This window comes from Mesoplodon mirus, assembly GCF_964341445.2.
Source record: "Mesoplodon mirus genome assembly, chromosome: 13".
Classification (NCBI taxonomy): Eukaryota; Metazoa; Chordata; class Mammalia; order Artiodactyla; family Ziphiidae; genus Mesoplodon; species Mesoplodon mirus.
The window spans coordinates 86,859,842-86,877,309 of NC_138989.1; the positions used below are offsets into that span (position 1 = coordinate 86,859,842).

General features: G+C 49.1%; 1 protein-coding gene across 5 annotated transcripts in view; it reads right to left on the reverse strand.

The window, feature by feature from the left end:
- ZNF516 (zinc finger protein 516) overlaps positions 1 to 17,099 on the reverse strand; it is a 106,442-nt gene extending 89,343 nt beyond the window's left edge. For 2 of the 5 annotated variants that reach the window (XM_082641008.1, XM_082641004.1), the window contains exon 1: positions 13,427 to 13,492. The gene's annotated coding sequence lies outside the window, so the exon portion shown is untranslated. Of the gene's footprint in view, positions 1 to 13,112; positions 13,158 to 13,426; positions 13,493 to 16,580; positions 16,674 to 16,976 lie in introns of those variants that run through there. The other 3 variants (XM_082641005.1, XM_082641006.1, XM_082641007.1) reach the window with 3 other exon arrangements.
- Positions 17,100 to 17,468: the final 369 nt, after the last annotated feature.

Genomic DNA, 17,468 nt, shown 5'->3' on the forward strand with positions numbered 1-17,468 from the left:
TAAGTTTCCTGAACACTGATACTACGAGTCCACAAGCAAGAGAGTAAACAGAATTCTAGTCTGTCTCGACACCATTTAACTATCCAAAGAAGCATTTCAGTGATTGATAGGGCAAGATATGGAACGTGACCTTCAGTCTAAATAATAAACTTGCTGACCTGAACCTGGATTTACAGGCAGGAATAGCAGGTAAACCACAGCATCGTGGCAAAGAGCAGGACCAGCCCCAGGATGAGGAAGCAATTTCACCAGGTCTCACCTTCAAAAGGTGACAAAACCTAATAACCCAACGGAACAGCAATCTTGAGACACATGGGGATACAGACTAGCTTTGCGCCGTCTTCTAAAACGGCAGGGTTTTGTGCCTACCTGTGGCAGGTAATAAATATCCCAACACAACGTGACTCCCTTGCAATTTTATACCTATAAATCCCCTTCCAGCTGGCTGCCAAACCACCCCCAAGCATCTCTGCAACACTCACAAAATGGCCCACTGTAAAGTCCTTCAGGGCAGGACCTGTGTCTCTGGCTGTAATTCCTAACAGCACATGAATAATATACAAATCATAGTCAAAAATACTGCTGACATGAAGGAATAAAAATTCACGACACTGTATTTAACCCTCATCTCCTTGAAAGAAGCATTTTTTTTTTTTTTTTTTTTTTTGCGGTACGCGGGCCTCTCACTGCTGTGGCCTCTCCCGTTGCGGAGCACAGGCTCCGGATGCGCAGGCTCAGCGGCCATGGCTCACGGGCCCAGCCGCTCCGCGGCATGTGGGATCTTCCCAGACCAGGGCACGAACCCGTGTCCCCTGCATCGGCAGGTGGACTCCCAACCACTGCGCCACCAGGGAAGCCCAGAAGCATCTTTTAAAGGAGATCATTTGCTTTGAGTTACTTACTTTATCCTTCCCTCTGAGAAACACCTTTTCTGAACATTATTTTACCCATTTGGGGGGAAAGAATCTTCATTTTTCTTATTATTAATAGTATTACATGGAAATGACCTACTTTAAAAAGACTGATGAAACACACTGGTTCCAGATCCATTCTGAGGAAAAGGAGTTTTGCCTTTCCATCCACACGGCCCTCCTAAGTGCAAACCCCCTATGTCAGCACTTTCACGAGCTTTGATACAGAGCTCAAAGTGTACTGAGCTCTCATCCAACAACCGTATTTCACATCCCCAGGACCTGGGAGCAGAAATGAGATCGGCACGAGTTCATCCGTGAAGAATGCAGGGGGAGGCCCTGCAAAAGCATAATCTCAGAAAAATATTCTGTTCCTCCAACAAAGGGCATTTTGTTGGTGTCCTACCGTCATTACAACAACGACGTACAAAATAATCAATGAACTCTGCCCAGGGTTTTCACTCCAGATGCTTTAAGCCCCCAAGCGAAGTTAACAGCTTCTATATTTTATAAAGTTTCTTTTTATCTTGTGAGGCTAACAAAGCAAAAAGGTGGCAAATGAGGCTAAAACAGGTTTAAGGCTTAATATGCTCAATATAAAGCGCATCTATCTAATTGAATTAGACCACGATCCTCACCTCCTTTGTAACATAAACAGGTGATTTTTTTTAATGTGCAAAAAGTAGGAAGAACCAAATGCTTTTTTATGCTGGATGTAAAGTTTATACGTTTACATGTTACCACTAGATGTGACAGAGAATAAACTGGAACCACCCTTCTGTGTTCTGAACTTCTCGGGTAAGTGACCTTCATCAGTAATTTAGTCTGCTTTCCGCTCCCTTTCTTTTGGGTACAAAGCACATCGTTCTTTAACTGGCCCTCGAGGGAGGCCAGCATCTCACCCCATTTCACAGATGAACAAGTAAAGGCATACCGGCTCCAGAACTGGCCAAAAGGTACCACAACTGGATGTTGGATTGGAAGCCAGAGGCTGCCTCTTACTACAATTCCTTCCCACACACCTACAACCCGGGATTAACACTTCTGAGTTTCTGGATGCTACAGCAGAGGCGGGGCTCGGCAGCAGGGAACAGGGAGACAGGAAGGCTCCTGATTCCCAGCGTGCTGGGCCAATTTACTAGGCACTCGCCAAGGGACAGACACAATGCGGCGTCAGGCCCCAGCCTCCCTTCAGCGCCCAGCGCCCCCCGACCCCGGCTCCTGGCTTGAGAGTGGTAAAAAAGAACTTTTTCTCCCTTAATCAAGCTGCTCGGATTCGACTGAGATATTTCCAAAGTATCGTATCTCCCCTGAGAGTCCTTGTCTACAAGCAGCTGAACTGGAGGAGTGGAGGTTCCTCATCGACCTCAGCACCAGGTCCTGGCTGACGGCAGGGGCGCCTGCATGGGCAGCACCTCCAACCCCGCAGCTGTGCCATCTCCATGGGGGCTAAAGGGGCGAGTCCACATCGGGCTGAGCCCTAAGTGTAAGAGCCACGCCAGATTTCCGAAGCTTAGTGTGAAATAAAGAGCGGAAACTAACTCAGCAGTAACTTTTATGTCATCTACGTGTTCAAGGAACATTTTGGATCTACTGGGTTAAATAAAACACATTATTAATTTTACCCACTTCTTTAACCATTTTCCAGGGGGTACCTAGAAAATTGAAACCGACAGCAGCATTCTGTTTACCAGGCAGCACTGTCTTAGTGTGCTGGTCAGCCTACTGCGGCTCCAAGGCCAAAGCCAGCCTGCCCACCACCTGCTTTTGTGTGGCTTGTGAGCTGAGGATGGTTTTTACATTCTTACGTAGCTGGAAAAAAATCAAAGGGAGAACAGTATTTTGTGACACACGAAATGACATGAAATTCAAGTTTCGGTGTCCACAAATAAAGCTTATTTCCTCACTGATGTGTTGTCTGAGGCTGCTTCTATAACTGCTACAAGGCAGAGTGAATTAGCTCTAACAAGAAGTTCTGGCCCACAGAGCCCAAAATATTTATTATCCGGCCCTTTACAAAACAAGGCTGCCAGTGGGGAGGGATAAACTGGGAGATTGGGACTGACATATACACACTACCATATATAAAATAGATAACTAATAAGAACCTGCTGTACAGCACGGGGAACTCTACTCAATACTCTGTAGTGGCCTATATGGGAAAAGAAGCTAAAAAAAGAAAAAAAGAGTGGATATATATATATATATGTATAACTGATTCACTCTGCTATACACCTGAAACTAACACAACATTGTACATCAACTATACTCTAATAAAAATTTTTAAAAAGAAAGAAAGGAAGGAAACAAGGCAGGGAGGGAGGGAAGGAAGGAGGAAGAAAAAGGGTGCCGACGCCTGCCCTAGAGATTTGCAAATACAGACCCCAGTTTCCCAAGCTCAGGCCCCTCTGGGCTTTGGTGCAGGCTCGCTAAGCCGACCAGGAGAAGAGGCAGCTGAGGTGGGCCAAGCCCCCCTAGCTGGCCGGACGGCTGGACGCTGATGCAGGAGTTTCCCTGGTTCAAATCCCCAGACCACCCTCTTTCTTGATGGATTATTACTCGAAACCTCTGCTCACCTTCACAGCAGACATGGCCACGTGCTGAGCGGGGACCCACACGCTCAGGTGGCCAGCCCCAGCTCAGGGCACCCTTGACACTGGCTCCCAGCTCCTCCTGGGGATCCATCAGTAACCCCGGCCACCTAGAAAGGGGGAGGGGCCGGGAGGAGGAACACTGGCCTTCCACGATGTGATCTCCACAGCGACACAATTCCAGATGGCTCAGACCAAGACTCAAAGTCTCTAGGCTTCAAGGAGCATGCGGAAGGTCATACTCAAGGTGACTGCCCAGAAGATGCTCTGCTCAGATAACCCAAGTTCCTTAACCGCGAGCGTCTCAGTGGTTAAGGAGGTGGGGGGAAGGGGACTAGAATGACTTCCTAACTGTTAGGAATACTCAACAAAATACACACAAGGGCTTCTCTGGTGGCGCAGTGGTTGAGAGTCCGCCTGCCGATGCAGGGGACGTGGGTTCGTGTCCCGGTCCGGGAGGATCCCACATGCCGCTGAGCGGCTGGGCCCGTGAGCCATGGCCGCTGAGCCTGCGCGTCCGGAGCCTGTGCTCCGCAACGGGAGAGGCCACAACAGTGAGAGGCCCGCGTACCGCGAAAAAAAAAATAAATAAATACACATAGAATGTGGGAGCCTTGCTCACAGCGGGTGTGAGATGGATGTTTGCGGAAAGGCAATGAGCCTTGGTAGAACATTTATGAGCTATTTATTTGGGGGGCTGGTTTTTCAGGCATTCACCCAATTTGATTCACGTCTATTAAGTCCTTGGTAATAAAAATTCAACTTCTAATATAGCAAGAAACTGTTAATGCTCAATACCTGGGATCATATTGTCATGGTGATTCAAAAAATAGCTCTCAATGCGGGGTACTGTGTTCTGATGCCCTCGGCTCCTCGTACCAGGGAAGCTCCAAGGAACCGCCTTTGGAAAGCCACCGCCGACCCACCCTAAGAGCATCATTGAAGACCGTCTACATGAAAACACGTGGCCTGTGAGAAAGGTCAACATACAAATCAACGTGAGGGGTCTCCTTTAGGGTTACAGGCTAGAAAAGGCTTCTCTTTCACAGAACCGGTGAGTTTTGCCTGTATTGTCAATTCGACATATAAATGGCCCTGTTTCACTCTTGTTTTAGTGACCAGAAAGCTCAGATTATAAATTTTGGTCCAAGTATACCCACGGGAGGGAACACGATGATCTGGATATGGAATCCTATTTTCCCCTTGTCAGGACCTATTATTTCATTTCCTTGTTCTTGGCTTTTATTTAAGTTTTACTCTATATTTAATGTAGACCTCAAGTGTACCTCATACCCTTTATGGAATGGGGATAAACAAGCAAACTCTTCCTACCAACAGACGAACAACAGGATTTCAGTCACCAGATTCTCCAACAAGCCTGCTAAAATCCTCACAGAAGGGAATACAGGATGATGTCCATACACCGATTAAATAAATCTCTACAATCTGAGTTTACATGGGTCATTACGTATTTTGAGAAATTTCTAGAAAGGTAGCAAACTACCTAGGGCACAGTGTCAGGAAAATAATGAAGAAGCACTCAGCACTATCTTCTAAAGAGAATGGAAAACAAATGCAAAATCTGGGTCTCAGTTTACTGATTTTTCCCCTTAAGCGAAAACCTAGAATGTTGGCTATGTTTGCCCACGTGGAGAACGCGAAGGAGACAGGTTTTCTAAGCGGCTCTTGCACGATGAAGACAAATTCACGGCACCCTGGCCCGGCTCCCAAATTTGCCGGAGCAGGTAGAGGGAACGGATCCCCTATACAGCATCCAGCAGCAGAGCAAGACCCCGCCAGCCCGTCCCATGGGTGCCGTGGTCACCTGTCTGAACTGCCATCGCCAACAGGGAAAAGGGAAGTGTGGTCTCACCGTGGTCGGCTTGCCCCTCTCCCCCACCTGTCTTCCTCTTCCTCGCCACCTTGTCCACCTGCACCAAAGATGTGCACAAGGGAAGGTGCCCACCTGCTCTGGTCTCCCCTGTGGCTCTCGCCAACCCACCTGGCAGTCACCCACTCCATCGCGACGAGAGCCCAGCCCTGCACGTGCCCTTCTCTGCACCAGCGTGCGCTTCACCTCTGCCGCGGCCTCAGACAGGAGGCCCACCGGAGACTGCGGGTCTATCTCAGCCATCTGGTCCTCGAGGACCCCTTGTCCTGCATGTTTTGCTGGCTATTTTCTTCTAGGACTTTCTATCCCCTGCTGGTGATTTGCTTTCTATATTTACTCTCTTATAAAAAGTGATGAGAGTAGGGTGTTACCATTGGGTTTCCAAGAAAATCTGTGCCCGGGCCCCGTGCTGAGCTGGGAACGGGTGCCCACAGCTGCCAGGTCTTGGGTGACGACGGGGCTTCCCCGTTTCCTCCCAGTCTGAGCTCAGCGATGCTGGGTGGCCTTGAAGTGGGACGGCTTATCCAGTTCTCCCACTAACACGATATCCCCATGGAGAGCTGCAAAAATCTAGTCAACATTTTTTCTTCTCTCTGGAGACAGATTTAAGCATCAGAAAGTGAAAGTGAAGTGGAGCCCTCTCCCTCCTGTCCTAAATAATCCACCACTTTGCTGGGTCTACATTCACAGAGCTCGATCAGCGCTGCGCCTTCTCGACAGGCTCATCTTGGACTCAGACTGCGACCTCGCTTTCTTCTGTGTGCTCAGCACGGGGTACCAGGCAGAGGCCAGACTGTGACTCAGGAAACCTGGGTTTGAGCTCGGCTCTATCACTGGGGCCTCAGCCGAATCACTAAGTCCTTCTGCAGTTCAGTACCTGTAAAATGTCCAGATTCACCCCCAAATCATCTCTAAGTCAGCTGCAAATAACACACATATAACTCTCAGTATGAGCCTTTTTAAACAAGTCCAAATAGAAATACCATAAATGTACAAAGGAAAGTAAATAACCAGGAAAGTAAATTTTTCCCTTCATGGTCATTCTGTAGAATCAATTGAAAACTCCCGATAGACATGAAAACCCTACTCTGGAGCAATGCACTCCCGTAACCTGCTCGGGCCACGAAGGTACGGCTCAGTAAGCGTCTAAATGGTGCCTTTGTGGCCCCAAAGATCTAATGCACTTTCCAAAATAGTCTACTATTTCCATGGACACTGGAAAGACCTAATTTAACCGCTGGCTGAAATGCATACTCTCAATTGCCCTCTGAACGTCTGTAGCTAAATGAACACGGAGGGTCAATGGACTCCCACATGCACAAAAAATCCCAAATTCTAACTGCTGTAACCTCTTTTTTTAACCAATCCCGACAGATACTTGAAAATGTGTAGCTATTAGGAAAATTAACCTTCCTTTGTAAAGTTCAAATTTTAAGCAGCCCATAATCTTTCATCAACCTAGAAAATAACTGATAAGCCAATCTTCCTGTAAAACCCTTAACAGATTCTGCTTTTCTGTCACCAGGGTAATTTACTGAGGCCAATTTTAATCCTACCACTAAACCACTAATCCCATGACTCTGCAGAATTGTCCCAAGTTTACGTTGCTATGGCAAGTATTTTTACATTAGGAATTCAGTTATTTACTCATAGTTGTGTTTTTCAAGTTGGTTTTAGAAATGAGATCATCGTCCTTGCCTCTTGTTTTAAAAAGTAAAAAGCCACGTCTGAACTAAGGAAGCCACCTGAGCACCTGGCTGGGTCATCACAATAACACTAATTTAAATTATGCTTGGTGTTACTCAAAGGAACAAATTATCACCGTTATGCTAATGGTCATGCTAAAGACACAAAAAGCTCTGGTATGATGAATCTCCATCTGGTGGGACTATGATTATCAATGTGAATGATCGTATTTTCTCCAACTGGCACAAAAATCTCCCCGGGGCACTGACGGTGTCAATATAAATGATGTGTCACCCAAAGCAGCCTTCAATCACACCACTCAGATTCTCTGAGGTACCTTCCCATCCACATATGCCCACATACGCTTTACAGGCAACACACATGAATGAGTATAAATGCGTTTACTCCTCTCCTTAAAACAGGAAACACAGTATGATTAAAACTAATGAGACAGATTCAGCAGGAGACTATCTGGACACACATGAGCTCTGGTGGGCAACTCCACAGCCATACGGGACCTTAAAAATGGAGGCAGAAATCTTGATTCTCCACGTCCACAGCTTCCTGAGACATGGCATCTAGCAGAGGAGCTACCCTTGTGATTAAATCCACGTCTATCTGAAAATTCAAAATAACACGTGTAAACAAAACAAGGTGAAAACATCTAGATAATCCCAGAACAGCACCACAAAAGTTTAAACTATAGAACAGGATCACCCATCTGTCCACTGGCTCATCCATCCATTTTAAAAAAATAGCTAATTCTTTAAGGGGAAAAAAAAACAACACATTTTTTTTTAGCTCTAGGTCAAAGTCACCAGAATAATCAGGAACGAAACAGTGAAAGTCCTGTCTCACTAGCCCAACTTTCAGCCTGTTTACAACCAGCAGAAGTTTTAACTGCTCACTTTGGGCTGTGTGTCTTCCTGAATCAACACAATCAGCCAACATCTAATGTCAAACTCTTTCCCACAAAAATTATTTCAGGAAAAAAAAGTGACACTTGCTCACAGCCCTCAAATATCAACAGAATGAGAAGCTGCTAGAGACAGGAACAGCCTCTCGGCACATCTCTGGTTGCATCCTTCACTGCCCTAACTTTCGAAGAACATTCTGGAATGCTGAAATGAATCAGTACCTCATGCAGCCCAAGTCAGCCAAAGCAACATAGGTTAAACAGTGCCATATGGCAAACACAGGCGCATGTTGCCCTTTTCTGAGACAAAGGACAAAAATTCCTAAACAAATATCCTTTCTTTCCACATGGGAAGAGGTGAAGAGGGGAGGGTTTTTCAAGTGAGACCAAATAATGCTGAAAAAAGCTTTCTTCTTTCACTCTTACTGCCTAAGAGAAAAACTAGAGTTTTACCAGAGAACCTCAGTTTTTCAGTCTCCCTTCAACTCCACCCTGAAAGCTAACACCGCAAGTTAGCCTAGCTCCCCATCCCCTAAATGAGCAAGAAAATAACAAGACAGCTGCATCCGAGGGCTGAGCTGACAACAGCAATCCTCCGGGTGCCAGAAACGGTGAGAGACAAGCCTACCTGCTTCTGAAGGAATAAAACACCAGCTTACTTTAGTCTTGAAAATAAAATACGTTAATATCTCAACCGACTTTCAACACTCCATTGAGGAGGTGTCTGAACCTCACAATCACATAAAATACATGTCTCTTAAAGTCAGTTTTTGGAATGCAATGACTTGATTAAATTCCTGACAGCAAAACATCATCAACAACAACAAAAGAGCAGAAAGAAAAAGAAAGAACATCTACCAAATGAACACATATTTGAAATATACTTGTAAAATATATTTGTAAAACGTATATTTGAAATATATTTGTAAAACATATCTAAACCCAATGGAGCTGCTTTTTAAATTTATTTTTTCGACTCACCGGTGTGGTGTTTTACTCATCATTTTACACATATTTACATGTTTGGGTTCTAAAAATAGTTGCGTTTCTAATTACTTCTGCTTTGTAATTTTCAGTACCGTTGGCACTGAAGACTAAATGCCAGCTCTTTTTTGGAAAACTACTTTTAAGGGATATTGAAAGCCACAAAATTATACTTCGTTACGATTCCAATGTATGCTACTGGAAAACATTTCATTCTGGGCATAAATATGACAACCAGCACTAGCTTTGGAAAGAAAAGCTTCAGCTGTTCAAATCACGTGTAGCCAGATGCAAGGGATAAAGAATACACAAAACAGACAGTTGCAACTGCTAATTTTTACCAGTCCATCTAAAATATACTTGATATACCTTAGCAGATAGTATAAATTTCAAATACAAGCAATGCATTTATGGTGCCTATATATGTATCCTCCCTATGACTATTTAAGTCATAACCCTCAAATAGTCGATGCTTTTAAAAGAACTGGATGAGACATTTTAAATTTATAGTGAAAGTGTTTCTTTATTTTTCCCATGAGGTTTCTTGTATTAAGAAATTCTTCTTAAATAAACATTTGATGTGACTTCTTTCTTAAAATGGGCTCGTGACAATTTGCCGAAATTTCTAAAAACTGTAAGGTATTCATAGCTAGAGTCAGAGGATAAAGAGGATGCCCTCCCATAAATCACTCCCCCTCTGGTGAGAGAGGTAGGGCGGGATCTCAGCTCACTCAGGGCAGAGGTCACCCCTCCATCAAAGAGAAATGTCCCACCTCCCTACCGTCCCCCCCCCCACAATTCACTTGTTCCTGGGTCCAGACAGGATGGAGGCAAAGGCATGAATCTAAAAAATGCTGCCACTCCTGTGGTCCCAAGGCACATTCAAACCCTAACAGGCTGCTGCCAACATACTGCTGGGCATCAGACGGAAAAGGCTGGGGGTGACATCCCCAAGGAGAAGACAGGAAGGAGAAGAGAGCCACCGTCACCTGTGCGACTCATGCCACCAGTTAGCACCAAGCCCAGCGCAGAACAAGAGTCGAAAAATTGCTGGTACCCGAACTCCAGAGCAGACAGGACGGCAGCCCAGGGACGCACACCCACACTCCACATTCACATCTGCCTTCTCAAAGCTCCATCCTGCTAGCCTGTCTCTATACCACACATGGAGATGTATTCCAAACACCACCTGATCAGACTTCAGAACAAATCCACCTCCTGACACGGCTCTATTCACTTGAAACATGCAAATCCAAATGAGATGAGACTTCCTACCAAGAGCATAAGGGTCTGGGAGCTAAAGACAGTGATGCAATGAATTCTTCCTGTTTAGACATTAATAATTCTGGAAGAAAAGATCAAAGGTGCCCAGTGCTAAGCAAGCCAAGGCGGGTCCACGTGCTGGGTGCTAGTTCTGTGGTTTAAGGACAGCGAGGGGGACACCGGCAGCGGGGCCAGGGCAATGCAGCACACAGGCCCACTAGGAAGCATCCTCTGGACGGCACTCAGTAAGAAGAGAGTTAATGGAACTTTCCCCACAGCCTCTAGAGCTTTTGAGGGGGAGGAGTCAGGGCAGCAAAGAGATGCATTTTTTGAAAGAATTGATTGTGTCAGAATAAGTCCATCCAAGTGCTAAAATTTAGGTATAAACATTTACAGCATGTAAGATGTCTGCTTTTGAAGAAGGAACGTTACTTCTACGTTCAAATATTTATAACTGCAGATATCTGATCAAATACATTTCACTTTCTTTTGCTTTCTACCATTAGTTCTATGCCTTCAGCTGAAATCTATGCCTATCACCCAGAAAGGTTAGCTGTCTCCAGCTAAATTTGGCCATGAAACACCAATGAAAAAGTTATTTGTTTCCTGCACAACAGCATTGCTTTATTCAGTTGGAAATCTAGCTACATTATAAGCAAAATACCACTTTTAATGATATAACTAAAAGCAATGTTGAAAATGGAATAAAAACCAAAAGAGTTCAGCGTCTTGAACACTGAAAACAAATATATTATGAAAGGAAAGTACACACGTCTGGACAAGCTCCTTCCCCCTGAACAGAATCAGCTTCTATTTCAGTTTCCTATTTCTATGCCATTAAGGTATAATGCAGCTGAAACTCTAAACACAATCTCCAGCCAGACTTAGAGCCACTCCCACAAAATTCTTTATAAGAGTCCTTCTGGTAAATTATGAATAAGACCAATACGTATCCTGGAAAATGAATAAATAAGAATCCACAGCAACCCAATAAACTGAGCACTGGTTTTTCGAGAACTATCCATGACTAAACTCTACTTAAATTCCTAGGTCACATTATCATTTTTCCCTGTTTAGTAACGCTGAAAACCATCTGTTAGAGTTTACCCCACTTCGAGTTCTTCTTTAAAGAAGTCTCCTTTTCTTTTTCACATAATTGTTGCTAAACTTAATCTCCCCATTAAATGCTCCACCTGTAAGACTCAAATATCTCCACGTAGGAGCAAGTAAGGTAAATGAAGTTAAAGTTTAATTCCCGGAAGTGGAGACAAGGTGATTTCAGCATCGACCTGTTTTCACAGACATCTCCCATTCTATTCACTCTGCGTTGGTCTCTGAGATGTCTCATAAAGTTAGAAATGTGGGACTTCAGAGCCCCAAGGAAACTTTAATCTCTAAATTAGTCAGTCAACTTTAAACGTCCTCTACAAATAACAATGGGATTAAGACTAGTGATGAAAACTATTCTCAAGTCATCACTGACTAGTATCAGTTACACATCCAAAAGTTAAAAGTCCTTGATGGAGCAAGTTTCAGTATACTAAGCCATTTGGAAAGATTACGCTGACAAACAAAAGCTTTCGGAAATGAAACGAAGCAAAACTCCTCTCTCTTTTTCCACTGTTGAATCCTGTACCTACCAAATACGCTCCTTGGCTGTTCTGTTTCATTTTACAGACATTCGCATTCTTCTCAGTTAGCTTTATGGCACATCCCTTGGGCTTGTTATTTTTTTTTAGAATGTTAATGTGCTCTAAACGTTTCATTTTATTCAAATTAGCAAATTTAACAAAATAAAGCCTTACTCATGAACTAAGAAAAATACCAGACATAATATATTTGTACCTTAACACATCAAAATTCGAATTCCATTACCACAACACTGGAGTCTCGCTCAGAGCTCAGGGTCTCCCAGGGTCCATTCAAGACAGCATGGGAGCTGCTCTCGTGAAACTGTCCTTCTCCGGGACCCGAACTCCCAGACCCAGGCACGGCCGCCCAGCTCCGCACCCTCCAATTTCGCACACAGGCGGGGAAACTGCGCGGCAGTGGCACGTGGGATAGTTAATTCTGGCCAGTCTGTGTCAACATAAATAACACAGCTATTTTGACACCACAATCAAAGAATGCAAGAGAAAATGAAGGAGGAACAAACAAATGATAAAACGAGCTCTCTTTTTTTGCGCGGCAGTAGAAAGATCCTACCAAATTGCATGCATGCCTATTTCCTTAAAGTAGCACTTACATTCCTAAACCAAAATACTCCGATCATACTAACAGGAAGGCATGAAAAATAATCTGGCGAAGATCCTGTTGGGGGAATAACCACCCTTGCTTCTCCTCCGGTCAGACCTTTAATGGTATTTATCACACCGCCACGGGGGGGGAGCACCTCAATGTTTAAGTCATCTTTAATCAAGACTGGAGACCTACGGGCAGGTTCATGGGGGAAATGCCGGTCTGTTACACGTTTAATGAAGACTTTTGTGACCTGCCGTTAGGTCGGCGCGGTGCGCGGCCCAGGGTCCCACAGCCCTGCCCTTTGTTACGCGGTGGACCCCGCCGGCAGGCCCGGCCCCCAACCACGGACACCCCGGGGCTTTCAGCCGTAGCCCAGAGTGCACGCGAGGTCCCCACGGCCGACACGCACCAGGTCCCACGCGCAGGACACAGCAACTCCACGCGCGGCCGCCCCGCACGGGGACGCCCGGGCCCGGTGCCCACCAGCCCCTCGCTCACAAATCCGCGCGCTGCCCGCGGCCCGGCACCAGGTCAGGTATGAACACTTATGTAATCGCTCGGGGGCCACGCCTCTCCCACCGCCCCACCTCCGCCAGGACAAAGTGAAGTTTAAAATAGAAACCAATTACCTGGCCTCCGCCGCGCCTCGGCCCCCGGAGCGCGGTCCCCGCCACCGCGCACACCCCCGCCCCAGCCGGGGCCCAGCGCAGCCCGCCCCCCGCCCCCCGCCCCAGCCCCAGCCCGGCCCGGCCCGGCCCGGCCCGCACTCCCCCGCCCCGCGCAGACCCCGCCCCAGACCAGGCCCTCACCCCCCGGCCGGGCCCCCCAGTCTCCCGCCCCAGAGCAGCCCCGGGCCCTGCACTCCCCACCCCCAACCTCATCCCCCGCCCCCTCCCGCCGTCCCGACCCCTCCCCAGTTAGACCCTCTCCGGCCCGCACGGACCCCCGCCTTTGTTACGGTGCGAAGTTGGGCCGTGGGTCCCCGTCTCTTTCACTTCTTGGGTTACAGTGCAGGCGTGTGACGTCCTCTCCACATGACGGGGGCGGGGGGCGGGCGCCGGGGGGAGGGGAGGGGGCGGGCTGGGCCCTCCCCCACCTCCCCGCCCCGCCCGCCCCGCCCACGGCCCTCCCCCAGTTAGCCGGGCCGCGAGAGGCCGCCGCCCCCGGGGCGGGCAGGTAAATGCCCCCGCCTCCCCAGGCGCCCCAGGCCCAGCGCCGCACCAGCGGGAGCAACAGAAATAGGAATGATTTAATCTAGCGACGCCTCCCCCTTCTGCCCATTCCTCAGTCCGCGAGCTCACAGAGATTGGGGGGCGGGGGGAAGAGAATCGAGTCGTACTCGGATTTAGGGGGCGGAAATGGCCCGGGCGGGAGGCGCGGGGCTCTCGACACCACCTTGTAACCGAGTTAGGATCTTGATGGGAGAGGACGAAGGTCGCCCGGGGACCCTCCGGCAGACCTCCGCGCGGCTCTGCAGCCGGACACACCGTGCGTGGACCAGGCCGGGTCGCAGGATGCCTCCCAGGGGTATCGGAGAAGCAGGGGGCACATGTGGGTCCTTAACCCGTTCCCTGCAGCATCACCATCCATCCCAGAGCGAAGGAGCACAGCCACTGCAACACGGAACAGAGATGCTACATGGCTAGTAGCATGTGTCCACACACAAAACTACCAGTATTCCTAGGGAAGTTGGTGCCGGGTTAAACCCGTAGGAAACGAGTGGCGGCCCGTGACGCGCTCCGCCCGTGAATGTGCCCATTGTGCGCGGGAGCCACGGCCAGCCCTTCGCATTCATAAGTCGGGTGGGCAGCAGAACTCTGACCATGAGCAGGTCACATTCTAGCCTTTGCCATGGACTAAGTATCAACTGCCAGTGAGAAAATAAAATGTGAGGTTGGAAGGTCCATGAGCCCTTCACTTTTACAGTTAACACCAGTTTCAACAATCCTCGACCTGGCTACGCTTAGCGCCCGGCGAGTGGGCTCCATCCCTCCGACCCCAAGAGCGCAGGGCGCGCCTGCCGCGTGGGAACGTGACGGAAGGAACCACACATTTCGATTCCCCAGTCTCTGAGAAGCACAATCGCATCACTCCTTTTCTTCCCCGTCTGCAGGTTTCGACTTGAATCCGAAAGCACTTCTTACGCCCATTCCTTACGGGGGGACACTCGGCGGAGGGAGGGTCTCCATTTGGACTGCCGCGTGCCCACCTAGCTGCAAAGACTCAGATAAAAGCGTGTCCACGTCTACAGCTCACAACTGTGCAAATCAGGAGCCTGAGGACGCGCGGGGCTGGTCGGATTTAACAGTGTGCAGACACATGGGCGCATGCACGCGCGCGCGCGTACACACTCACACCCCAAATTACCTCCGGGATGGAGAAAGCCGCTGCGGATTGGCCGGGAGAGCCGTCACTCACACCCAGGGGGCAGGGAGACTTCGCAAGGCTGTTTCCTTTTTTCCCCTTCCCTACCGTTTCATTTATTGGTAAAACAACAGCAGAGGTCTGAAAGTTAGCCATCTGCGCCGAGAGAGAGTTTGCCTTCGTTAACGAGGGGGGGGGGCATCAGACAATATCCGTTTAAATATATTTTGTACTTCCTCAATGGATGAAAGGGGAAATTAGCAATCGGGGTGGGGGAGGACAGGGAGAGCGCGGTGAAAAGGAGGGGGTCATCCGGGAGGGGATGGACGCAGGGTGAAGCTGTTCTCAACACCCAAAAGGGACTTTGACCTTTCATTGATCTCGAAATTAAAAAATGTTCTTCACAGGTCAGATTAGAACAAACGCTGGTCCTAATTTATGAACTCATTATTTTAATTTTATTATTTAAGCATGCGCCAGCAATCGTGTTTCCTTAAGAAAGAACTGACCTATTTTTGGCTGGAGATAAACGATCATGTTAACAGATGTTAATCTTGTAATCTGTTTTTCCTGTAAGCACTTTACATACCCGGGTTTCAGACCTTAAAAATAACATCTTTTCCAAAAAGACCTGACGTCACAATTCACTCCCTGAAAAATCACTCCCCCTCTCCAGTTTTTTTCCTCCGCAATGATCTCAGACATTAAATCTTTTCCACTTTATAAACGCTGATTTGTTCTGCCTCGACTCCCACAGGCTTTTATTTGCATTTCAAATTCCACAGGTTACACCAGTCGCCTTTTCAAAAAATGTAAAACAACAATGAAGCAGCAAATGGCTTTTTGTGCATCTGGATTAAATAAGGCACAGAATGAATATATTTTAAAAGAGGGCTGAGCAAGTTGATCTTTGCACACCCGGAGACCAAGTAATTCTTTATCAGTAAGCCCAGCGGAATGAGTAAAACACAGACACACAACCCCAGAAGCCCCTGGTCACATCTCGGTCTGCTGCGGGGAGCTTATTAACGCTGATAATAAGCGAGTTTGACTTACAGACCCACATTTTTCGGGTAAAAGGCTCGGTCTCTCGGGTCCCTAATAGCAAAGCTCCACCGGCCCCCCAGCCCACCACGGCTGATTGTCACCGCACACCAACCTTCCTTCATGAACCACTGTTTTAAATACCCAACTAGGCTGTCCTTTAACAAACTTATTCATACAAAGTTTCTTTAAAACTCGACGAGGCGGTTCAATCTAAATACTGATCGTAACTCTTCAGTAGGTTAGCTCCCCCTGGAAATGGCAGACGAGGCGCTTTTCCACCACCACCACCCCCAAACACACACCCCAAGTATTCTTTTCTAGTATATACGCGGGTATACAGCGCGATCAATACCTCCTCCGCCCCCAGCCACGCCAGGCTGGGTGCATCTCCGAGGAGCCCCTGCCACGCAGACCCCATTTCCCCACCCCGCCTCAGTCACTGCGAGAACCCTCGTCCCCAACCCCACTCCGGCCCTAACTTCCCTTCGGGCTCTCACTTCTATAATGTTAGGGTCACTTATGCGCTCCCAGCTGATGGGCACGCAGCCAGGGGAGGGGGGAACAACGCCCCTCCCCGCAAGCACGTCCCCGAGGCAGCAGCGCTCGGTCCCCACTGGCATCGACCCCATCAACCAAACCCTTAATAACTGAAGCGGCTCCTCGGGCCCCGAGGCCCCATCACCCACCTTCATTAGCCGGAGCGTTTTACTTTAAAGTAAGGCAATTTGCTCTTTGTCTCCTAATGGATGGAGAGCGCATCCGAGCTCCCCTCCTCCCGCGTCGCCTTTGACGAAGTGTACAAAGCCGGAGCCTCCTCCGCGCTCCCACCCCGCCCCTCCACTGCGGTAAAAGCCACCTCCCGGGCGCTCGCTGGGCCGCCCGAAGTTGCATCTTCCCTCTCCCGGAATTGCGGAGCGGAGCAACTAGCCACCGGGAAAGCGAACCGCCCTCCCCGCGCCCCGGAGTCCCTTCCCGGAGCCCCGACCCCCGCGGCGCACGCCGGGTCCCACACACGTCGAGGCCTGGTCCCAGCGCCCCCCGCCCTCCCGCGGGCCCCGCCGCGCCGCCACCCCGGCCCCTACCTTGGCGGGGAGGCGGGTGGCCCGGGGAGGAGGACGCGCACGCCCCGCGCCTCTGAAGGTGAAGCCGAGCGCCCGAGGCGCGGAGCCGAGCGCTGCACTAGACCGACCGCGCCAGCTGCGCCCGGGCGCGGGGGACGCGCGAGGGCGCGCGGGGCCCACCACGCGCCCGGCCCCCTCCCCGCGCCGTCCGCGCGCGCCCCGGACGCGCCCTCCCCGCGGGGACCCCGGCGCCGGCCGGGCTCCGGGGGTTGCGCGGCGCGGGGAGGGGACCGGGCCCCAGCGGCCCGGCGCAGGCCCGAGGCTTCCCCCAGCCCCGGAATGGTCTGCCCTGTAGGAAACGCACACGCTCCACTATTGTCTCATCAGCACAAAGTTCTGCCACACTGCGGGGAAAGTCTGGAGGCTCGCGATGACTCAAGACACTGATAATTCTTCCCCTAATAGCACTGAATCCCGATCCCAGCGGCTAATTGTCGCCCCTTATTCCCAAGG